Genomic DNA, 26,083 nt, shown 5'->3' with positions numbered 1-26,083 from the left:
GTAAATGTCTTGTGTTCTAAAAGTCAAAATAAAGAGACAAAATGAAGAGGCAAACCCTGCAGACTAGCATCAGAAAGGTGAGTGAGAAAATAAATCATTCACCTACATTTAACAGTGATGTGATTCAAACATCTGAGGGAAGTGTAATATTATCACTTATAAAACACTGGTAATTGAGCTCAGCTCACAATTGTTAACATTAAATATATTAATTTGGCTAACTCTCACCAAATAAAGACAAGACCTGGTGGAAGATGTGAGTCCCTATAGGGGGCACCCAGTGCCCAGTCTCCAAAAGCCACCTCACTCCGAATGAGTGGGTGATATGGAAGACCTTTGCAAATGTTAACTGCAGGAAATGCGAGACCTTTGTATATACATGACTGATTTGCCAATTCAGTAATAGTCCTAAAATATGTCTCTGTTCATTTCCTGGGGTGAGCATACTTAATAACTTTGCAGACTAAATTAAATATTTTCTGTATTTAATTACAATCACCATGTGCTTCTGAGAAGAAGCATGATTGTTGTGAACTATATAAATATGCGAGAGGTAGACGCTTCTCTATTAAATCAACCATGAATATAACAAATTACACAACAGAACATGATAACAACAAGTGGTATGTGTATGGAAAAGCTTGCCTTTGTAGAAAGCCTTTCATAACTTCAGAATGTCCATTACAGGTTATAGTCTCATGGCCTGAGGAAGTCGTAATTGTGATTTTGGATACAAGGCGGTCAATTTACACACATGTTCCAACAACAGAAGTGTGATTAAAACAAAATGATCTGTCTATGTGACGTTGGTTAAGAATTACATTTTGGCCAAGCCACCAAGGATATTCCCTTGCTCCTGACCCATGGTATGGAATTTTTAAAATTGCACCATTGTTTGTCATCTGATCCAAAAGACAGCAGCACTATCAATGTTGCATTTCCCTGGTGGTTCAATGACGCATCATGCATTGGTTTTGTGCCCAAGTTCCTGGAGTGGGATTCTGAATCCACAGCCTTCTGGCTCAGAAGCAAGAGAGCGACTAACTGTGCCACAATTAACAGGTAAATAAAGCCTAACTGCATTAATCATATGCCAAGTAATGTGCACTGCAAGATCATTATCAGATACAATTTGAGACTGAGCCCTGTAAAATGTTATCAGGACAAGTGATCAAAAGCTTCATCAAAGAGATACATATATGGAGTATTATACAGACAGGAAGCATAGTAGAGATATGGACAGCACATCTACCGACAATGGAGCGATTAAAATCAGGAGCGAAAGTTCAAAATTGGAGGAGTGTGGCAATCTCGTAAGGTTGTAGAAGTGGAGTGGGTTACAAAGCTAGGGTGCAAAGATACAATGGAAGTCAAGCGTGTGAATTTAAATTAGAGGCAGTGTTGGACTGGGAGTCAATGTAGATCAGTGAGTATTGAAATGATGAGGGCCTGATGAGACCAATGTTGCAGAACATTGATTTTTGTAGTTAAACAGAATATCTTCACTTGAATTAAATATTCTTGACAGTGAATCTATGGTGTAGTAGAACTCACTGGTGTTGTCCATAGATAATCTTAGCACTTAATACACATTAAGGCACCAAACATGAGACTTCAAGCATCACACTACTACCAAAAGGTACCAAAGTAATGTGTCATATGACCAACATGACATTTAAGGTATACCTTACTGATACAGAGAGTTGCAGATTTAGCTTAACAGGGTACGTGACATTAAAACAAAAAATGCTACAGAAACTCTGGTAACAACTGTGGAGAAAGAAACAGATTTAACATACAATAAATCTTCTTCGGGAGTCTGAAATGAAAATAAAAAGACTTAAAAAAACCATTGGCCTGTGTATGTGAGTTGAAGTTCATGTGTAGTGCTGTGGATTTAGGCGCTAGTGTGCTCAGAAGGTCAGACTTGAAACAGTACCCTCTAGTCACTTCTGCATTGCAAGTAGAGTCATTTTATTTAAGTTCATTCACTGGATAAGGGAATTGCTGGCTAGGCCAATATTTATTGCCCATCTCTAATTGCCCAGAAAGCAGTTAAGAATCAACAATGTAGGCCAGTCCAAGTAGAGTTTCCTTCCCTAAAGGTCACTAATGAACCAAATGGGTTTTTAAAAAAATGCATTCACAGGATGTGGATGTGACTGTCTAGGTCAGCATTTATTGCCCATCCTCAGTTGCTCAGAGGATAGTTAAGAGTCATTGCTGTTGCTCTGGAGTCATATGTAAGCCAGACTAGGTAAGGATGGCAGATTTCCTTCCCTAAAGGACATTAGCAAATCAGATGGGGTTTTTTCTGACAATCGTCAATAGTTTCATCATTTTTCTCAATAACTGATTCATCGTCATCATTAGACTCTCAATTCCTGACTGTTATTGAATTCAAATGCCACCCTCTGCAGTGGGGGGATTTGAACCCAGGTCCCCAGAACATTCCATGGATCAACAATCCAGTGATAATACCACTAAGCTATCACCTTGCCTAAATTGCTATTGGTTTATCTCTATTACTCTTAATCTCTATTCTATTTCTAGAAACCAAATATTTAACAAGTCAGATGAAAGGAAACAGGGCAGTAGGAGGGTTCTCATGTTCTGAGCATTTTCTGCCAATCACCATGACAAAGGAAACAGGACAGAAAGATTTCAACTAACTGCAAAGATGAGGATCAGCCATCAATGCTCTACTAATATGAACCACCCAGAGAGACTAGTCTGTATATCTTTTAACTGTTACTTTTTTGATTTACTTCTTATTCCTAATCTGTGTGCTGCAATATTATTTCTTCTAGCTTTTAGTAACTAATAAAATCATGTTTTTGTGAAGCCTAGTTAAGTTTGCCAACTTTTAAGACTTAAATATATTTGGTCTGGTAGAAAGGCATCCACAAAGCAGGATCCTTTATAAAGTAAGAGCTGAGAGCGTGGTGCTGGAAAAACACAGCAGGTCAGGCAGCATCCGAGGAGCAGGAGAATCGACGTTTCAGGCAAATGTCCTTCATCAGTAGTCCTCACTTTCGCCTCCTTTATAAGTTAACCTTGTTGTGACCAATGGAGGGAGTGGTTGAATGAAGAAGGGGAGCTTAATGATTTTGGGGTGTCCATCTGAAATAGTAATGACTTTGGAAACTCACCTGGAATCTGGCTGTAATACTACCCAACCTTTCGTTAAAAAACCTCTGCTCATTCCAGGTATTAGTCCATCTGTTTGCTTTGAATCCTATGTGTATTTAGATTTTAATTTTTCTGTGACTTCTAGATTTATCTGCATGTTTACTGTTAGAGTTGTACTGTCTTCCTTCCTGTCACAATCCATTCACTATTTCTTGTAATCGTAGTTTCTCTGTTGCCTTACTCGTACATCTTCCCAAATTTGATCTCTCATCCCATTATTTAATTCAAACCTCTCTCTACTTCCCTACTGACACACCTCACTAGAACAGTCCCAATGTATTCCAAGGGGAGTCAATCACAACAGTACAGTCCACACCTTCCCCGGTATTGGTGGTAATTCCCCATGAGCCAGAAACTACTTCGACAGCATGAGTCTGAGAAAGGGATTCAAATCTGATCCAGTGGTGGCCTTTGTTTTACAGATGGCAGCTAGCAACTCTCTACTCTATCCTCCATAATTCCTCAGATGCATTTTAAGTCTTGGGCGTGTTTCTTCTGAGATCAAACATCTTTGAGTGACACCAAGAGTGTTGCTAGGTACAAGACATGAAACTTACCGCTAACTCGGAAACTGGAATATGAAGACTATTCAGGTGACTGAACACAATTACATCAATAGACCGATTCTGTTATTGACTCTTCCAATTTACTTAATCTCGACAAGTAACTGTAGCTAACATTTTCATTTTGTTTCCCCATTCATTCACAGGACAAGGCCATTGCAGGCCAGACCAGCATTAATTGCCCGGAGGGCAGTTAAGCATCAATCACATTGCTATGGGCCTGGAGTCACAAGTAGGCCAGACTAAGTAAGGATGGCAGTTTCCTTCCATAAAGAACATTAGATAACCAGATAGGTTTTTTTCAACAATCAATGGATTCATGGTCATTATTAGACTCTTAATTGCAGATTTGTTTTGAATTCAAATGCCAACATCTGCCGGGTCCCTGGAACATTACCTGGGTCTCTGGATTAAAAGTGCAGCAATATTGCCACTCGGCTGTTGCTCCACACAAAAAAAAACTTTCTTAACCTCTAAAAGTAGCTCAATGAAAACTGGAAGAAAAAACAATGCCAAATGAAGGAAACAGAGTCTATTCACATTTTATTCAAAGAAGGTTTAGGTTGTGGCAGCTGCATATATGTATTGGTATTGCAGGAGAGGGACGGAGATGAAAGCTAACGTGGTGTATGATATTCATTGAAGTTGGTTGAGAGCCTGACAGTCTATGATAGCTCTTTTACATCCTTGTCTTCCTGGCTTGATAAATGAATGCCCTTGCCAAGAGACCTCTGCATTAACTTTAATTTACGCAACTTTTAAATGAATACTTGATATATGAGGTGAATTTTCCATCAGTTGACTGAAAGTGGCTGGAGACTTGGTAAGTGTTTAATTTAGACAGACAGATTTAGACCCAATACTCTGAAGTTTAAGCAGCTTGCAAAAGTAGTTGTATTGATTTCCTGTGCTGTAATTGTCAGTTTGTTTGCTGGAAGGTGACCAATGTTTTGAGACAGCTGCAATACACCAACATGGTTTTGTATGTGAAAAAAGATTAGAGGAACTGTACATGCTGCAGACAAATAAATCAGAAAACAGGAGAGCAAAACAGATGCAATTAAGGCTAAAGTTTGGAACTTGGAACACAGAATGCTGAAAACACGCAGTAGATCATGTTATAATCCCAATTGATAGTACTGGACAAGTCAGATCTCAAAGTGGAGCTGAGCTTAACAGACCATAAGTTTTATTTTTGTATGTGATAGTTAACCACTGAGCATATTCCCATATTCCCAACAAAAAAAGACTAATTCTATTACACACACACAAAAAGAAATGACAAAGCTACATAAATGACAATTTGGATAGACCTTAGCATAAACAGTGAAAGGAAAGATTCACCCTCTTTTCCCAGCAGTATTCTTACAGACATTCAACCCCAGTAAAATGTAACTCTATCTTCACTCTGGTATCTGATGCAACTGACAAGACTGTTAGTGTTCCCATTCACCAGGTGTTTTTCTCTCTGTGTCTCCCCATGACAGACAGATGCTGCGAATTCACTTACTTTTCTTACTGAACTCCAAGGAAACATTCTCCCAAAACTTTCACAAAATTTGACAAGGTGTCAATTTTGGAGATTTGAAGGAAAGGTTTCTATGGATTTGGGAGTGTTTCCTACAGATTGGAAGGTAGCAAATGTATCACTACTATTTTTGAAAAATGAGGGAGAGAAAAATAATAAATGATTACAGACCAGTTAGCTTAACATCAGCAGTGGGGAAAATGCTCAAGTCTATTGTAAAAGGTGTGAGAACAGAACACTCGGAAAACACTACAGGATTAGTGAATGTATGAATGGGAAATCATACTGAAATAATCTATTTGAATTTATTTTGAGGATGAAACAATGAAATAGATAAGGGAGAACAAGTGGATGTGGTGTATTTGATTTCAAGACTTTTTGATAAGGTCTCACATAAGAAGGTAGTGGACAAAAATTCACATACACAGGGTTGGGGTTAATATCCTGACATTAACTGAGACTTAGTTGACAGACCAGAAATAAAGAGTGGGAATAAATGGGTTATTTTCCCAAGGTCAAGTGGTGCCAAGTGGTGTACTATAGAACCTGAGATATTCATGTTGTATATAAATGATCTGATGAGAGAACCAATGCAACATTTCCAAGTTTGTTGATGGCAGAAACCCAAGAGGGGTTATAATATTTGAATAGGATGCAAGGAGACTTCAGGGTGATGTAGATAAGGTGAATATATGGGCAAGCATGTGGCAGGTACTGTATAATGGGAATAAAGAGAAGTTGTACACATTAATGTGAAAAGCAGAATTGCAGAGTAATATTTGAGTATTATTTATATTGAGAATGTGGATGTACAAAGAAATTTGTGTGGGAATATGCAGTTACGAAGTTCAAGGGTACGTTGATAGGGTGGCACAGTGGCTCAGTGGTTAACACTGCTACCTCACAGCTCCAGGAACCCACGTTTGATTCTAGCCTCAGGAGTCTATCTGTGTGAAGTTTACACGTTCTCCCCATGTCTGTGTGGGTTTTCTCCGGGTGCTCTGGTTTCATCCCACAGTCCAAAGATGTGCATGTTAGGTGAATTGACCATGCTAAAATTGTCCATGATGTGCAGGCTATGTGGATTAGCCATGGGAGTTGCAGGGTTGTAGGGTAGAGGGTTGGGATACCCTTTGGAGGGTTAGTGAGGAGTAGATGGGCTGAATGGCCTGCTCCCACACTGTAGGGGTTCTTATAGTTAAATTATGTGGATGTAGAAAAAGAAAAAAGAGCTCTGCTCAATATCTTTACGTTATTTGTGTAGTTAACGAGTCCATGCTTTCCTCTTTTGGACCATACAAAAACATCTCCATAGTCCTGTCAATGACATCCTCAGCTTTATTGCTGTCCATTTCCCTTCTTTGGAAGGATAAAGCTCAAGAACAGAAAACCTTTGCACATTCTAAGACTGGGTTGTCTTGTTATTGCCCTTATGTGACATGTCAGGGATGTTACATACTGTACTTCTAGAAGAGATGCAATTTTCCATTGACTCCAACAGCTTTAGTAGACTAATTGGAGAATGATGCCATTGTGTTCCTGGAATCACTGCAAAAAATATTCCTGCAGAGGTTCTCCCAATCACTTGCTGTAGCTCTGGTGGAAAAGCAGTAGATGCCTCAAGAAATTGAGTTATACTGGGAATAGGGAAACCTGCGCATGATTCTAACCCCTGCCTCAATTCATAAAGTTTGTTTTTGTACTGTAGATATTTCTGGTAAAGCAGTATTTATTCCCATTCCTAGCTGGCCGACACACTGAGTGACCATAAGATCATAAGATAAAGGAGCAGAATTAGACCATTTGGCTCATTGAATTTGTTTCACCATTCAATCATGGCTGATATATTTCTCAACCCAATTCCCCTGCCTTCTCCCTAATCTTTGATCCCCTTACAAATCAAGAACCTATTTATCTCTGTCTTAAATACCCAAGAGACTTGGCCTTCTGTGGCAATGATTTCCACAGATTCACCCCCCTCTGGCTGAAGATATTTCTCCTCATCTCAGTTCAAAAGGATTGTGCCTTCACTCAGAGGCTGTGCCCTCCTGTCCTAGCCTCTCTTACTAATGGAAACATCTCCTTCATGCTCAGTCTATTCAAGCCTCTCAGGATGGAAACACAAAATGCTTTCAGTCCACAGAAGCTGCCAGATCTGGAGAGTTTCTCCAGCAATGTCTGTTTTTGTGTTGACACTGAATGACAGTTGCTCGGCTGTTTCTCAATATAGTCACACAAATTTCCCAAAAGACAGCAATGAACCAATTAGATCTTCATAACAACTCAATTACTTCATGTTTGTTGTATTGAGTAATGTTTCTAAATGAGTTAATGTTAATCCTGTAATATGCTCGATCCAGTTTGAAGATGCCATACAATGGTGAAACAGGCAGGGTAACACAAAACCCTTATGGGGACAGGTGTGGCATCTTTACCTCCTGATAGGCTGAGGTTCCTCTTGGTTCAGGAACTCCTCATATACATTCATGATCCAACCACACCCTCCACCTCCTCCATGATTTTCGATTCCCCGGACCCCAACACCTCATCTTCACAGCAAAGCCTCCTCCTGAAATGATTTGGATGTGAGCATAAGAGGTACAGTTAGTAAGTTTGCAGATGACACCAAAATTGGAGGCGTAGTGGACAGCGAGGAGGGTTACCTCAGATTACAACAGGATCTTGACCAGATGGGCCAATGGGCTGAGAAATGGCAGATGGAGTTTAATTCAGATAAAAGGTCTGTTTCCATGCTGTACATCTCTGTGACTCTATGACTCTATAAGGACACCCCACAACCTCTTACGCTCGGGTAAAAAAGGTCCCAGTCTATTCAGCCTCTCCTTATAACCAAATCCTCCATTTGGTAAATCTTGGTCAATCTTCTCTGAGCCTGTTCTGGCTTAATAATATCCTTCCCTGTAACAGGGTGACCAGAAGTGGACACAGTAATCTAGGAAAGGTCTCATCAATGTCCTGTACAACCTCAATGTTACATCCCAACTCCCACACTCAAAGGTAGACATGCTATGAAGGTAAGCATGCAAAACATCTTCCCAACCACACTTACGCAAACTTCAAAGAATTTAAGAGGCATTTGGATGGGTATTTGAACAGGGAGGGTTTGGAGGGATATGGGCCGGATGCTGGCAGGTGAGACTAGATTGGGTTGGGATATCTGGTCAGCATGGACGGGTTGGACCGAAGGGTCAGTTTCCATGCTGTACATCTCTATGACCCTATGACTCTAATGCCCATTAAAGCAATGTATGCAGAAACAAATTACTACAGATGCTGGAGATCACAGCAGGTCAGGCAGCACCACGGAGAGAAAGCAAGCTAACATCAGCTCTGATGGAGAGTCTTAGAAACTCAAAACGTTTGCTTGCTCTCTGTCCATGGATGCTAACTGTCCCACTTTGATCCCCAGCACTTTTTGTTGTCAAACTAATGTATGTATTGTTTTCATGAAATAAACTGCCTCTTGTTGTGTAGAACTGCCTCTTCTTGTTCACACTCACCAGGCATCTCTCTGCTACCACTGATTATTAAGCAACCCTTAGACTCACAGTGAAAGAAAGATTCATTGCAGCTCTGTACCTTAACTACCCAGAGTCTAATATGATTTCGAAGCTACTTGGATGCTGCCTGAACTGCTGTGCTCTTCCAGCACCACTAATCCAGAATCTAATATGACAATGGTCACTGTCAATGACTCTAAATTTTATTTCCAGATCAAGTAACATCAGAGTTCACATTCTCAGATTGCCTGCCTGAGAATTGACTTCTCAGAGATATAGAGTGAATGTAATCAGCAGCTGTAATACTAACCAGTCTGATTGTGAGCCTATTTAGCAGCATGGCTGGTTTTTCATCACCACAATGAAAAATGAGACTCCCCAGTTACACCCTCACCTTCTCCGAATTGTCAGCCTCAGTTTCCAAATTAACCTAAACAAAAACATTTCTTTACCCAGTCCCATGGTGCCTCCATTTTAAAATTCTCAACCCTGTTGAGAAATCCCTGATCCCATCACTTTTTAGTCTCCCCCAACCCTATACTGTCCAGAATCTCTCCACTCTTTAATTCCAGCCTCTTGTGCTGGTACGGTCTTCTTCACTCAACTATTGGTTGCTGTGCCAAGAGATGCCTTGGCTCCAAGCTTTGGAATTCTCACCCCTCTCTTCTTTTAAACGCACCTTCAAACTTCCTTCTTTGACCAACCTGTCCTTTTTTGTTAATGCCTATCCTCATGTACCATATTTCCCTTTGGGGAATCATGGGGAGCTGGTGGAAAGATCCCCAATCTGATTATCACCCTCTTGAACCATATCATGTCACCTTCTTCTATGATCAACAAGTCTTAAAGTACAATTTAAAATGAGAGCTTCCAGTCCAGAGTAAGAGGTTGTACACGGTGACAGTTTTGAAATACTGAAGCTGCATTCAAGCTTCACCCAATCTGATGATATCATCCCCACCTTCCACCCTATCAACCTTCGCATAAACCAAATCATCCGCCGACATTTCTGCCACCTCCAAATGGACTCCACCACCAGGGATATATTTCCCTCCCCACCCCTTTCCGCCTTCCGCAAAGACCGTTCCCTCCGTGACTACCTGGTCAGGTCCACGCCCCTCTCTAATCCACCCTCCCGTCCTGACACCTTCCCCTGCCACCGCAGGAATTGCAAAACATGCACCCACACCTCCTCCCTCACCTCCATCCAAGGCCCTAAAGGAGCCTTCCACATCCATCAAAGTTTTACCTGCACATCCACCAATATCATTTATTGTATCTGTTACTCCCGATGTGTTCTCTTCTACATTGGGCAGACAGGATGCCTCCTAGCAGAGCGCTTTAGGGAACATTTCTGGGATACCCGCACCAATCAACCATACTGCCTCGTGGCCCAACATTTCAACTCCCCCTCCCACTCTGCCGAGGACATGGAGGTCCTGGGCCTCCTTTACTGCCGCTCCCTCACCACCAGATGCCTGGAGAAAGAACACGTCATCTTCCGCCTCGGAACACTTCAAACCCAGGGCATCAATGTGGACTTCAACAGTTTCCTCATTTCCCCTTCCCCCACCTCACTCCAGTTCCAAACTTCCAGCTCTGCACTGTCCCCATGACTTGTCCTACCTGCCTAGCTTTTCCACCTATCCACTCCACCCTCCTCCCTGACCTATCACCTTCATCCCCTCCCCCACTCACCTATTGTACTCTATGCTACTTTCTCCCCACCCCCCACCCTCCTCTCACTTATCTCTCCACCCTTCAGGCTCTCTGCCTGTGTTCCTGGTGAAGGGCTTTTACCCGAAACGTCGATTTTCCTGCTGCTCGGATGCTGCCTGACCTGCTGTGCTCTTCCAGCACCACTCTAATCTAGACTCTGGTTTCCAGCATCTGCAGTCATTGTTTTTACCCTGTTGTTGGTTGGAGAAAAACAATCTGATGCAGGCATGATCCCGACCTTCCCGAAGCCGGTCATTTTAATACAGCGTCCTGCTCACATGCCCACTTGTCTGTGCTCAGCATGCTGCAATGTTCCAGCGAATCACAACGCAAACTGGAGGAACAACATCTCATCTCCAGATTAGGCACGTTACTTCTGGACTTAATGCCAAGTTCAACACCTTCAGATTGTGAAGCCACTCCCATTCTTTCGCTTTCTTTCAGCTTTACTTGTGGTTAGCACTGCTGCCTCACAGCGCCTGAGACCCGGGTTCTATTCCCGCCTCAGGCGACTGACTGTGTGGAGTTTGCACGTTCTCCCCGTGTCTGCGTGGGTTTCCTCCGGGTGCTCCGGTTTCCTCCCACAGTCCAAAGATGTGCAGGCCAGGTGAATTGGCCATGCTAAATTGCCCATGTAGATGTCGAGGTATGGGTGGGTTGCGCTTCGGCGGGGCGGTGTGGACTTGTTGGGCCGAAGGGCCTGTTTCCACACTGTAAGTAATCTAATCTAATCTAATCTAATTCCTCATCACTGTGTCCTCTCTCCCCTTCCCACACTCCAGTGGGACTGCCTGTTGTTTCCAGGCTGGCAGTTAGACACACCATTGCTCTGCCATTCTCACATTGCGATCACTAAATCTGCTGTATCAACACCCTTTCTTCCCCAGCACTCCACCCCTGCACCCCCACTATTGCATAAATGCTGCCCCCTCCACACTTCACATCAGTTCTGATAGAGACTCGAAACATTAGCTTGCCCTCTCTCCATGGACGCTGCCTGGCCCACTGTGATCTCCAGTACAGTGACTGCATCTGCAGTCATTTGCTTGAATCGAATGCAAGATCCTGATTGAGACAAACATCTCATTGCTTGTCCCTGATAATCTTTGCAGTTAGGCCTAAGTGGCCAGTATAACCAGTATCTATTTCCATCATGAAATCTTAATGTTAAGACAGGTGCCTCTTCTCCTTAAGACTCAACAGTGATTTGTCATCTACCTCTGCTAACTGTACATGCCCTTAGACATAGAGTAAAAAGGAGAATTGATGGCAGGTAACATGGTGATTACTGGTGGATTGTTGAACAAATGCTTCAAGGTAACATTGGTGAAAACAGAACCATTCAACTCTTGAGGAAAACAAATTCAGAAGAGATGTGAGTTTATCGCTTTCAGAATGTTACTGTCTTACGAAGATGCAGACAGTAAATCTGTCTAGAATCCGAAAGCCTGTAAGGAGAAAAGCAGTCATCAGCACTTGTAGAAGGAGCAGGAGGACAAAATTGACATTCCAGAAGAAATCTCTCATTTTGGAACTGTTAAGAGGCACAGAAAAAATGGTGCGGACTAGGAAGGAAATAAAAACTAGGCAACCTGGGAAATGACAAGAGTCCTTCAAGAAGAAGGTTCTGTGAGAACAGTTTTGAGTTCCATGCATAAAGCTAGAAATCCCTATGCATAAGAGGATAAACATTAAACTATTAGCACAGAAGATCAGGCTGCAAAGGGTACAAAATAAAAAGGTGCACATGTCCTTTGAAACAAGTGACTCTGGCATCATGAGCGGTTCCATGAGGTATGGCTGCAGCAAGCAGAGCTAGGGCCATAACATTAATTGATACAGAGGTTGCAGAACTGAAAAATTCTGAGACCATATCTGAGATGCCTAGGGGCATTTTTAAAAGCTTTTTGAGGTAGAATGTAATGTAAGAAGGTGGTTACAGGACTTTTAAGATTGTGATAAGAATGGGACTCTATAAAGTAAATTGTATCTTCACTGAGAAAATACATTAAACCTGAGTCACGGATGTTTATTTTCAAAGTTAAACAAGGGGATACACATTGTGTTTTAGACTGTAAAAAGTGGGGGCATTTTTGCTTGCTCTTGAAGAAGTGGGAATTCTCCATCTTGTCTGCAGAAGCCAAGGAAACCTCCAGGAGAATTTGATCGTAATAAATGTGGCGAAATCCCCAGTAAGCAGTCCAGAGATACCATGTTACTATAAAGTGTTTTATCTGAACTGAGTTTGAAATAATTCATTTACTTCAATGGACATCTCATCTGCTGGCCCACAGCAAGGTGCTGAACATAATATTGGTCCTGAAAGAGCAATTGATAAAACTGCATTAAGTTTCACCGAAACAAATGATTTCACGGGAATCTGAGATTGGAGAAGGTCAATTTTGCATGAGGTCCTCATGGAGACAGACATGTCTATTTCTGGCTCCCAATACTCTTTATAATCACTCCTGCCATAACTTACACCTTTCATACATTAAACTATATCTTGTTGTTAAGGAAAGTGCCCTTTGTTAAGTCTCGCTTATGGTTTATCCACTGCTAAAAGGCTAGGCCCTTAGCCACAATATAGAAAGGATGATTGTTGGTCATACTCTAGTCCAATCACATGCCACCAGTGGTTGGACAACAGGCAATTTACAATTGCGACATTTTGCTATGTTAAGGGCACTATGTAAATAAAACTTATTGCTATTGAACACTTCATTTCCAGTAAGTTGTGGTTGGTCACTTTAAATTTTCTTTCTTACTTAAATGGTTGAGTCGAATTATATGTGAAGTCACCAGATATCTCTGTGGGCTTTCATAACCACTCAAGAGACAAAGTATTATGCACGTACCAATGCATTATTTTTGTGCGTTAAATTAAATAAGAGATCATCTGCTTTGTCTTGAAATCAGCCAATTTAAGATCAAGTGCTTGGTACCAGCTAGCTGTGGTCCAGGAAAGCTGTGACAATGTTTGATTGCCTTTAAAAGATCAACAAGTTGCAATACAAAACTGAATGCTCTTCAGTGCCAAAACACGTCTGTGATTCTTTGGTACAGAAGGAGTTCAATTAGGAGTCCAATCAGCCCACTGTGTCTACACTAGTTTTCCAAACCAGCATCATTACCGACAGACAACTGCCTGCTTCTCCCCACACCCTTACACATTAGTTCTATCCAAATAACCATCCAATGGCCACTTGAATGTCTCCATTGAACCTGAATCTACCACAGTTGGAGATTTGAATTCCAGATCAGATATACCTGCTGTACAGATAAGCTTTATCCTTGCATCACATTTAATTATTTTGAAAATCACTTTAAGTCTGTGCTGTTTGATATTTGATCCTTTTACAAATGGGAATATTTTATCCCTACCTACTGTATCCAACCTGCTCATGATTTGAAAAAATCTCTATCAGATCTCCCCTTACTCTTCATCTGTCCAAGGAAAACAGTCCCAACTTCTTCAATCTATCCTTGTAAGTGAAATTTTTCAACCTTGGGACCATTCTTATGAATCGCTTCAGTGTTTTCCCCAATGTGTCCTCATCTTTCCTCTGGTGTGTTGCCCAGAACAATACACAACATTATGGGCAGCACAGTGGCTCAGTGGTTAGCACTGCTGCCTCACAGCACCAGGGTCCTGGGTTCGATTTCCGCCTGTCTGTGTGGAGTTTGCACATTCTCCCCGTGTCTGCGTGGGTTTCCTCCGGGTGTTCTGGTTTCCTCCCACAATCCAAAGGTGTGCAGGTCAGGTGAATTGGCCATACTAAATTGCCCACAGTGCAGGTACGTCAGTCAGGGGTAAATATAGGGTAGGGGAATGGGTTTAGGTGGGTTTCTCTTTGGAGGGGCAGTGTGGACTTGTTGGGCCAAAAGGCCTGTTTCCACACTGTAGAGAATCTAATCTAAAAAAAATTCCAGAGCAACATTCTGGGTCTATTGCAGCAGTTCAAGAAGGCAGCTAACCACCACCTTCTCAAAGGGCAATAAATGCTGGCCTAGCCAGTAAAGCCCATGTCTAGAGTAAATTTTTAAAAAAGTTCTAGTCTAGCAAGTATTTTATACAAGTTCAATGTCACCTCCTTGCTCATGTACTCTATGCCCATAGTAATAAAGCTGAGGACAACGTATGCTTTATTAATTGCTTTCGTAACCTGCCTTACCACCTTTAGTGATCTGTGTAAATATACACTCAGGTCCTTCTGCTCTTGTACCTGCTTTAGATTTGTACTTTATTTTGTCTATATAATTATGTGGTAACAAATTTCAAGAGTTTAATTTATATTAAAGATAATTTTGCACTTACATGCAAGTGTTTTTACTCCCATGGTTTAATCATTTAGAGTTCTATGTTATTCAGGTCAGTACAAACCTTTAAGTTGCTAATGTAAACACATGGTAAAGCATAACCGACCTACCGTGGAAAATGAATACCTTACATTTCCCGACAACGAATAGAGGAAGAAGACCAGAATATTGAAGAGTTTTTTCTGGCTTGATGCTTTAGGTTTATAATTATGTTTCGAATGGCATTTTCCAATTAGTATCGAGTGCCTAGGCTGATCTGATGGTGCTCTTTCCGTTAAACATGAGCTCATTTAGTAATTATCAACAATCACAGATAAACAGACCTGTCATGGTGGGAATAGTGCCTATTGCCAACACGTCGCTTGACATTTTGATGATCTCTTTAGTGCTAATGGAATTCTGTCCACATCATTGCTTATAATTGCTCTGTGCTTCCCTTCTCAAATACCCCTTTGTTGAACCATCAGGAGACCATAGCAAGATAGTATCGTGTCAAGGGAGAGAGGCAGTAGGACGTTTCAATCCGATTGTTTACTTGACAGAGCGATCCTGTGAAAGTGACTAGTGGGAACAGTCCGTCTTCCGCAGCTATACCAGCACCATCCCTCACCTCTTCCACTGTTATATCAATGACTGCATCAATGCTCACTCATGCTCCTGCGAGGAGCTCAAGCAGTTCATCAACTTCACCAATACCTTTCCCACTCTGACCTCAATTCCATCTGGACCATTTCTGACACCTCCCTCCCTTTCCTGGATCTCTCCACCTCCAACTCTGGAAATCAACTCACCACTGATATTCATTTCAAACCAACTGACTCCCACAACTATCTCGACTACACCACACCCCCTCGCAAAAATGCTATCCCATATTCCCAATTCTTCTGCTTCCACTGCATCTGTTTCTAGGATGAGGGATTCCACTCCAGGACATCCCAGATATCCTCCTACTGTAGGGACCGTCTATACCCTTCCTCAGTAATTAAGGATGCCTCAACTGTGTCTCCTCCATCTCCTGCACTTCTGCCCCAAACCCTTCCCCCCACCAATAATAAGTAGAAAGTTCCCTTGGTCCTCACATACCATCCCAACAATCTCTGAATCCAATGCATCATCCTCTGACATTTCTGCCACCGGCAATCAGACCCCACCACCAAAAGGAAATTTCCTTCCCACCCCATCTGCTTTTTGCCAGGGACTGTTTACTCCGCAACTCCCTCATCAATGCTACACTCGCCACCAAATTTTCCACCACACCCTGTACCTTTTCCTGCAACCACAAAGTATAACATCTGCCCCCACACCTCCCCTCTTACCCCTGCCCAAGGCCCGAAACAATTCTTCCAAAACCAACAGAGATTCACCTGCATATAATCTAACCTCATCCATTGTATCTGTTGCTCCTGATGCGGTCTCCTTTGTATGGGGGAGACCAAATGCAAACTCAGGGACTGGTACATGGAGCATCTGCGCTCTGCACACACTAAGCAACCTGACCTTCCAGCTGCCATCCACTTTAATTCCCCCTCCTACTCCCTGGGCGACATGTCCATCCTTGGCCTCTTCCACTGTTAGAGTGAGGCTAAACGGAAGTTGGAGGAACAACACCTTATGTTCTGCCTGGGGAGCTCAATGGCTTCAACATCCACTTCACCAGCTTCAAAATTCCTTCCCTCTCAGCCTTATCATATGTCCAGGCCCACCCCTCCTTCCCTCATCTCCCTGACCTGTCCATCTTCCTACTCGCCTGTCTGCTCCCCTTCCCACTGACCAATCGCAATAAACACCCCCCTGTATCCACCTATCACCATCCCACCTACCCTTCCTCCAGCCCCAACTTCGCCCCTCCCCCCATTTACTTCTGACTCCTCTCTCTCTCCCCTGTTCTGATAAAGGGTTTCAGCCTGAAACCTTTACTTTCCTGCTCCTTGGATGCTGTCTGACCTATTGTGCTCTTCCAGCTTCATATCTATTGACTCAGACTTCTAGCCTTTGCAGTCCTTACTGTCTCCTGTGAAAATTCTGCCAGGTCAGGTATGTGAGTGATTTAGGTGAATGGGGGTGGGGATGGAGGTGATAGGTCAGAGAGGAGGGAAGGGGAGGGTAGTAAAGAGTACAATGGGTAAATGGGGGTGGGGATGGAGGTGATAGGTCAGAGAGGAGGGAAGGGGAGGGTAGTAAAGAGTACAATGGGTAAATGGGGGTGGGGATGGAGGTGATAGGTCAGAGAGGAGGGAAGGGGAGGGTAGTAAAGAGTACAATGGGTAAATGGGGGTGGGGATGAAGGTGATAGGTCAGAGAGGAGGGTAGAGTGGATAGGTGGAAAGGAAGATAGGCAGGTAGGACAAGTCATGGGGACAGTGCTGAGCTGGAAGTTTGGAACTGGGGTGAGGTGGGGGAAGGGGAAATGAGGAAACTGTTGAAGTCCACATTGATGCCCTGGGGTTGAAGTCTTCTGAGGCGGAAGATGAGGCATTCTTCCTCCAGGCATTGGGTAGTGAGGGAGCAGCGGTAAAGGAGGCCAAGGACCTCCATGTCCTCGGCAGAGTGGGAGGGGGAGTTGAAATGTTGGGCCACGGGGTGGTGGGATTGATTGGTGAAGGTGACCCGGAGATGTTCCCTAAAGCACTCTGCTAGGAGGTGCCCAGTCTCCCCAATGTAGAGGAGATCGCATTGGGAGCAACTAATACAACAAATGATATTGGTGGATGTGCAGGCAAAACTCTGATGGATGTGGATGGCTCCTTTGGGGCCTTGGATGGAGGTGAGGGGGGTGGGGGGTGTGGACGCAGGTTTTGCAATTCCTGCGGTGGCAGGGGAAGGTGCCAGGAAGGGAGGGTGGGTTGTAGTGGGGGCGTGGACCTGACCAGGTAGTCACGGAGGAAATGGTTTTTGCAGAAGGCAGAAAGGGGTGGGGTTGGGAAATACATCCCTGGTGGTGGGGTCCGTTTGGAGGAGGCGGAAATGTCGGTGGATGATTTGGTTTATGTGAAGGTTGGTAGGGTGGAAAGTGAGCACCGGGGGTGTTCTGTCCTTGTTACGGTTGGAGGGGTGGGGTCTGAGGGTGGAGGTGTGGGATGTGGACAAGATGCGTTGGAGGGCATCTTTAACCATGTGAGAAGGGAAATTGCGGTCTCTAAAGAAGGAGGCCATCTGGTGTGTTCTGTGGTGGAATTGGTCCTCCTGGGAGCAGATACGGCGGAGGCAGAGGAATTGGGAATACGGGATGTCATTTTTGCAGGAGATAGGGTGGGAAAAGTTGTAATCCAGGTAGCTGTGGGAGTCGGTGAGTTTGTAAAAAATGTCAGTGTCAAGTCGGTCATCATTAATGGAGATGGAGAGGTCCAGGAAGGAGAGGGAGGTGTCAGAGATAGTTCAGGTAAATTTAAGGTCCGGGTGGAATGTGTTGGTGAAGTTGATCAATTGCTCAACCTTCTCATGGGAGCATGAGGTGGCGCCAATACAGTCATCAATGTAGCGGAGGAAGAGGTGGGGAGTGGTGCCGGTGTAATTACGGAAGATGGACTATTCCATGTAGCCAACAAAGAGACAGGCATACCTGGGGCCCATACGGGTGCCCATGGCTACCCCTTTGGTCTGGAGGAAGTGGGAGGATTAGAAGGAGAAATTGTTAAGGGTGAGGACCAGTTCGGCCAAATGAATGAGAGTGTTGGTGAAGGGTACTGTTGGGGACGTCGGAGATGAAGAAACAGAGGGCTTGGAGGCCCTGGTCATGGCAGATGGAGGTGTAGAGGGATTGAATATCCATGGTGAAGATGAGGCATTGGGGGTCGGGGAAATGGTAGTCTTGGAGGAGGTGGAGGGCGTGGGTGGTGTCTCGAACGTATGTGGGGAGTTCCTGGACTAGGGGGGAGAGGACAATGTCGAGGTAGGTAGAGATGAGTTCAGTGGGGCAGGAGCATGCTGATACAATGGGTCGGCCAGGGTGATCAGGCTTGTGGATCTTGGGAAGGAGGTAGAACCGGGCAGTGCGGGGTTCCCGGACTATGAGGTTGGAAGCTGTGGGTGGGAGATCTCCTGAGGTGATGAGGTTCTGTATAGTCTGGGAGATGATGGTTTGGTGATGGGGGGGTGGGGTCATGGTCGAGGGACCAGTAGGAGGAGGTGTTTTCGAGTTGGCGTCTGGCTTCAACGGTGTAGAGGTCAGTGCACCAGACTACCACTGCACCCCCTTTATCCACCACCCATGTCCTCCACCTCCTCCAAGACTTCAGTTTCCCCAGCCACCAATGCGCCCACACCTCTTCCCTCACCTCCATCCAAGCCCCCAAAGGAACCTTCCACATCCATCAGAGTTTTACCTGCACATCCACCAATATCACTTATTGTATCCGTTGCTCCCGGTGCGATCTCCTCTACATTGGGGAGACTGGACGCCTCCTAGCAGAGCGCTTTAGGGAACATCTCCAGGACACCCGCACTAATCAACCACACCGCCCCATGGCCCAACATTTCAACTCCCCATCCCACTCTGCCAAGGACATGAAGGTCCTGGGCCTCCTTCACCGCTGCTCCCTCACTACCTGATGCCTGGAGGAAGAATGCCTCATCTTCTGCCTCGGAACACTTCAACCCCAGGGCATCAATGTGGACTTCAACAGTTTTCTATTTCCCCTTCCCCCACCTCACCCCAGTTCCAAACTTCCAGCTCAGCACTGTCCCCATGACCTGTTCCTACCTGCCTATCTTCCTTTCCACCTATCCACTCCATTCTCTGACCTATCACCTTCATCCCACCCCCATCCACCCATGTACTCTTTGCTACCCTCCCCCACCCTCCTCTCTGACCTATCACCTCCATCCCCACCCCCATTCACCTATTGTACTCTATGCTACTTTCTCCCCACATCCCCCCCCCCCCCAACCCTCTCATTTATCTCTCCACTCTGCAGGCACTCTGCCTCAATTCCTGATGAAGGGATTTTGCCCGAAACATCGATTTCCTGCTCCTTGGATGCTGCCTGACCTGCTGTGCTTTTCCAGCACCACTCCAATCCAGAATCTGGTTTCCAGCATCTGTAGTCATTGTTTTTACCTAGGTGAGTGATTTGCCAGGTAAGGGTTGGGTTCAACTGTGAGATTGTGTTTCAGTGGTCCTGACACATGAAACTGCTCCTTCAAGGATTCCACAGCAGCGGAGTATCTGAGTTTATGAATGGTGAATTCAGTTGTTCCTCAGATTACTATCTGATTGCTTTTATGCATGTTGTTTAACAACTGTTTCGCGGTCAGCTTTTGTGATAAAATTATTGTGGGGGCACAAAGCACGTAAGAAAACCACAAAGAATTTGGTTGGTGGCGACAGGCAGGAATTTCAGGGAAAAGCAGGACTTGTTGGATTTGTTGCCAGCCTTCATTTCGTTCCCACTCTGTCCGAAGCTGCAATTTGGGATCTGGGTGGGGTGGGATGGTGGTTGGATATTGGCAGCACTTGATGTCTATGAACACACCCTTTCCGCCTGGTGCACATTTTGAGACATGATCGAGATATTCCTGAGTGACCCTCAGAATTCTACCAAGCATAACACCCTCCTATAGGAACCCACTGGCTAAATCTTCAACTATGGATCCTATAAAGAGGCTCCAAGAAAAGTACATTATTGAGTCTCTTCAGTGTGGAAAGAAGCCATTCAGCCCATCGGGTTTGCAATGAGTCTCCAAACTGCATCTCATCTCGACCCAACCGCATTCCTCACATCCTATCACCCACATTTCCCATGGATCATCGACATAACCTGCACATTCCTTTACTCAACAGGGCAATTTAGCATGGCCAATCAATCTAACCTGCACAGCTTTGGACTGTGGGAGGAAACCAGAGCACTAACACAGGCACAGCTAGAAAATGCAAACCCCACACAGACATGTAGTTGCCCAAGGCTGGAATTGAACCCTGGTTCTGGGAGGCAGCAATGTTAGCCACTGAGCCACCATGCCACACGTCAATCCCATTTGAAGGCTAATCTGGTTTCCTTTTGAAGATAAGTAGATAATGGATAGATAAGTAAATCAATTTTTTTTCCATCCTCAAGACCTTACTATTTAACTGTCCATCTCCTTGGGGTTCAGGACAATGTCAATGTCAAAGCCACCAGCAGCTAGTGGTCAGATTGTCCCAAACCCTCACATTATCCATTAGGCCTTCAGTCATTTAAAATGGAACATCCCCTTCAGAGTGAATATTGATGCCATTGTATTCGGCAATAACTTGGAAGGTTGTGGTGGGACTTGGGGATTAATGCTGCTTGAGGGGGCTCAGGATGTCTACTTTGTTTCCAAACTCATGAATGAAAATGCTGCAGTCTCTCCGTTTCAAAACAGGAGTATTTTCTTCTAGCAAAATACAGTGAGAGGAAAATTGTTATCTACTATATGCAATTAATCGCAGTTCCTTACAGACAGATAATTAAGGAGTAGAAGTCACCAATGTAACTTTTCAAGCTCACTCTGCCATTCAACAAACTAATTTCTTTGTCACTAAGTTCCACATTCCCAACTGCTCCCTGATTTCCTCTGATTTCCTTGCCTACCAAGAATCTATCTGAGGCTGTTTTCCAAAGTCACAGAATCCCTTGAGAGAAAACATTTGCTCTCATCTTGAACCTTAAAGAGAGACCCCCAATTTTAATCCAGTATCCCTTAGTTCTGAATTTACCAACAAGACTAAACATCCTTTTTATATCCATGTGATCAATGTAGAAACATAGAAAGTAAGAACAGGAGTTGGCCATTCGGCCCTTCAATATGATCACGGCTGATCAACCAATTCAGCACTTTGTTCTTGCTTTCTCCCCTTGTCTTTCAATCCCTCCACCCTTACAAGCTTTATTGAGATGAAGAGGAAGCCTCACAATCTTTAAAAAATTTTTTGACAAGCACTTGAAGTATCATAACATTCAAGATTATGGGTCAAGTGTGGAAAGTGGGACTGATGTAGATTAAATAAGTTTTCTTAAGGTTAGTGCAGACACGATTGGCCGAAGATCACTATGGTTCTGTGATTCAAAGATACACGCCCTTTAGTTTTTCTTGTTATTTTTGTGGTATCTAGCATGTTCTTAATTATTTTTCTTTCTGTCCCTCCCTGCCATTCTCTAATGTTTATTAATGTTTTGCTTCCTGCCTCACCGCTCTCCCTTGATTTCTTACACTTACACGTGATATTTTATTCTTCCCTTGTTTAGTTTAAATCACTCTCCACTTCTCTAGAGTATCTTATATAGACTATCTTTTATTATTATCCTTTATAGTTAGAAAACTATAGGTTTTCTATAGTTTTGCCCCAGCAAACCTCAGTGCAGACCATCCCAACAGTATAGCTCCCACTTCTCCCAGTATTGGTGACAATGCCCCATGAACTGGAACCCACTTCTCCCACACCAGCCTTTGAGCTGCACATTCATTTCTCTGATCTTTTTCATCCACTGTCAATTTGCATGTGGCTCAGGCAGTAATCTCTGAATTATTGCCTTTCTGGTTCCGCTTTGTAATTTAACACCTAACCTCTCATCCTCCCTTAGAAGAGCTTTTTTCCTAGTTGTACCTTAGCTATGCTATTGGTTCCGAAGTGAATCATTGTAACTTGATTTCCCTTTCCACTGCAAGCGCCTCTCTGGCCCAGAGCAGATATCTTAAACCTGGCACTCGACAGACAATACAGCTGCCTGGACTCATGCACATCTGTATTACAGAGAAAAGTGTCAATCCCACTCACTAACTGAAATACCATGACATAATTCTTTGAAGTTTGCATCAATGTGGTTGGGAAGATGTTTTGCATGCTTACCTTCATAGCATGTCTACCTTTGAGTGTGGGAGTTGGGATGTAACATTGAGGTTGTACAGGACATTGGTGAGACCTTTCCTAGATTACTGTGTCCACTTCTGGTCAGCCTGTTACAGGAAGGATATTATTAAGCTGGAACAGGCTCAGAGAAGATTGACCAAGATTTACCAAATGGTGGATTTGGTTATAAGGAGAAGCTGAATAGACTGGGACCGTTTTCACCCGAGTGTAAGAGGTTGTGGGGTGTCCTTATAGAGTGATAGAGTCACAGAGATGTACAGCATGGAAACAGACCTTTCATTCAAACCCATCCATGCCAAGCAGATATCCTAAGTTAACCTAGTCCTATTTTCCAGCACTTAGAGCCAGAGAGTCATAGAGACGTACAGCACCAAAACAGACCATTCAGTCCTACTCATCCATGCCAACCAGATATCCCATCCCAATCTAGTCCCACCTGCCAAACCCAGCCCTTATCCCTCCAAATCCTTCCTATTCATATACTCATTCAGATGCCTCTTAAATGTTGCAATTCTACTAGCCTCCACCACTTCCTCTGGCAGCCCATTCCACACAGACAACACTGATTGCGTGAAAAAGTTGCCCCTTAGGTCTCTTGTAGGTATCTTTCCCCTCTCACCCTAAAGCTACGTCCTCTAGTTCTGGACTTCTCCACCCCAGGGAAAAGACCATATCTGTTTACCCTATCCATGCACCACATAATTTTATAAATCTCTATAAAGTCACCCCTCAGCCTCCGATGCTCCAGGGAAAACAGCCCCAACCTATTCAAACTCTCCCTAAAGCTCAAATCCTCCAACCCTGACAACATCCTTGTAAATCTTTTCTGAACCCTTTCAAGTTTCACAACATTGCTCCGATAGGAAGGAGACCAGAATTGCACGCAATATTCCAAACATGGCCGAACCAATCTCCTGTATAGCCACAACATGACCGCCCAACTCCTGTACTCAATATTCTGACCAATAAAGGAAAGTATACCAAATGCCTTCTTCGCTATCCTATCTACCTGCAACTCCACTTTCAAGGAGCTATGAACCTGCACTCCAAGGTCTCTTTGTTCAGCAACACTCCTGAGGACCCTTCCATTAAGTGTATAAGTCCTGCTAAGATTTGCTTTCTCAAAATGAAGTAACTCACATTTGTCTAAATTAAACTCCATCTGCCACTCCTTACCCATTGGCCCATCTGATCAAGATCTTGTTGTAATCTGAGGTAATCTTCTTCGCTGTCCACTACACCTCCAATTTTGGTGTCATTTACAAGCTTACTAACTGTTCCTCTTATGGTCACATCCAAATCATTTATATAAATGACAGAAATTAGTGGACCCAGCACCGATCCTTGTGGCACTCCACTGGTCACAGGCCTCCAGTCTGAAAAAGAACCCTCCACCATCACCCTCTGTCTTCTACCTTTGAGCCAGTTCTGTATCCAAATGACTAGTTCTCCCTGTATGCCATGAGATCTAACCTTGCTAACCTGTCTCCCATGGGGAACCTTACTGAACGCCTTACTAAAGTCCATATAGTTCACATCTACTGCTCTGTCCTCATCAATCCTCTTTGTTACTTCTTCAAAAAAACTCAATCAAGTTTGTGAGACATGATTTCCCACGCACAAAGCCATGTTGACTATCCCTAATCAGTCCTTGCCTTTCCAAATACATGTACATCCTGTTCCTCAGGATTACCTCCAACAACTTGCCCACGTCAGGCTCACTGGTCTATAGTTCCCTGGCTTCTCCTTACTACCTTTCTTAAGTGCGGCACCACATTAGCCAACCTCCAGTCTTCCGGCACCTCACCTGTGACTATCAATCATACAAATATCTCAGCAAGAGACCCAGCACTTACTTCCCTAGCTTCCCACAGAGTTCTAGGGTACACCTGATCAGGTCCTGGGGATTTATCCACTATTATAGGTTTCAAGACATCCAGCACTTCCTCTTCTGTAATATGGACATTTTGCAAGATGTCACCATCTATTTCCACACATTCTATATCTTCCATGTCCTTTTCCACAGTAAATACTGATGCAAGATAGTCGTTTAGTATCTCCCCCATCTCCTCCAGCTCCATGCAAAGGCCGCCTTGCTGATCTTTGAGGGGCCCTATTCTCTCCCAAGTTACCCTTTTGTCCTTAATGTATTTGTAAAAACCCTTTGGATTCTTATTAATTCTATTTGCCAAAGCTATCTCATGTCCCCTTTTTGCCCTCCTGATTTCCCTCTTAAGTATACTCCTACTGCCTTTATACTCTTCTAAGAATTCACTCGATCTATCCTGTCCATACCTGACATATGCTTCCTTCTTTTTCTTAACCAAACTCTCAATTTCTCTAGTCATCCAGCATTTCCTATACCTACCAGCCTTTCCTTTCACCCTAACAGGAATATACTTTCTCTTGATTCTTGTTATCTCATTTCTGAAGGTTTCCTATTTTCCAGCCATCCCTTTACCTGCGAACATCTGCCCCAAATCAGCTTTGGAAAGTTCTTGTCTAATAATGTCAAAATTGGCCTTTCTCCAATTTAGAACTTCAACTTTTAGATCTGGTCTATCCTTTTGCATCACTGTTTTAAACTAATAGAATTATGGTCGCTGGCTCCAAAGTGCTCCCCCACTGACACCTCAGTTACCTGCCCTGCCTTATTTCCCAAGAGTAGGTCACATTTTGCACCTTCTCTAGTCGGTACATACTGAATCAGAAAAATTTCTTGTACACACTTAACAAATTCCTCTCCATTTAAACCCTTAACACTATGGCAGTCCCAGTCTATGTTTGGAATGTTAAAATCCCCTACCATAACCACTGCATTATTCTGACAGATAACTGAAATCTCCTTACAAATCTGTTTCTCAATTTTCTGCTGACAATTTGGGGCTCCATAATACAATCCCAATAAAGTGATCAAACCTTTCTTATTTCTCAGTTCCACACAAATAATTTCCCTGGATGTATTTCCTGGAATATCCTCCCTCGATACAGCTGTAATACTACCTCTTATCAAAAATTCCACTCTCTTGCCTCCCTTTCTGACCTTTGGCCCATATCCCTCTAAATGCTTCCTATTCATATCCGCATCCAGATGATTTTTCAATGTTGTCATTGTACCAGCCTCTATCACTTCTTCTGGCAGCTCATTTCATACATGCACCACCCTCTATGTGAATAAGTTGCCCTCAGTCCCTTTTGAATCTATCCCCTCTCACCTTCAATCTATGCCCTCTAGTTCTGGACTCTCCACCGCAGGTCTTGTCTATTTATCCTATCCATGCCCCTCATCATTTTATAAACCTCAGCCTCCAATGCTCCAGGGAAAACAGCCCTAGACTATTCAGCCTCTCCCTGTACATCAAACTTTCCAACCCTGGCAACATCCTTGTAAATTTTTTTTATAATATATATT

The sequence above is a fragment of the Chiloscyllium punctatum genome, chromosome 8 (assembly GCF_047496795.1).
Source record: "Chiloscyllium punctatum isolate Juve2018m chromosome 8, sChiPun1.3, whole genome shotgun sequence".
NCBI classification, from domain to species: domain Eukaryota; kingdom Metazoa; phylum Chordata; class Chondrichthyes; order Orectolobiformes; family Hemiscylliidae; genus Chiloscyllium; species Chiloscyllium punctatum.
This window is presented reverse-complemented; position numbering follows the sequence as displayed.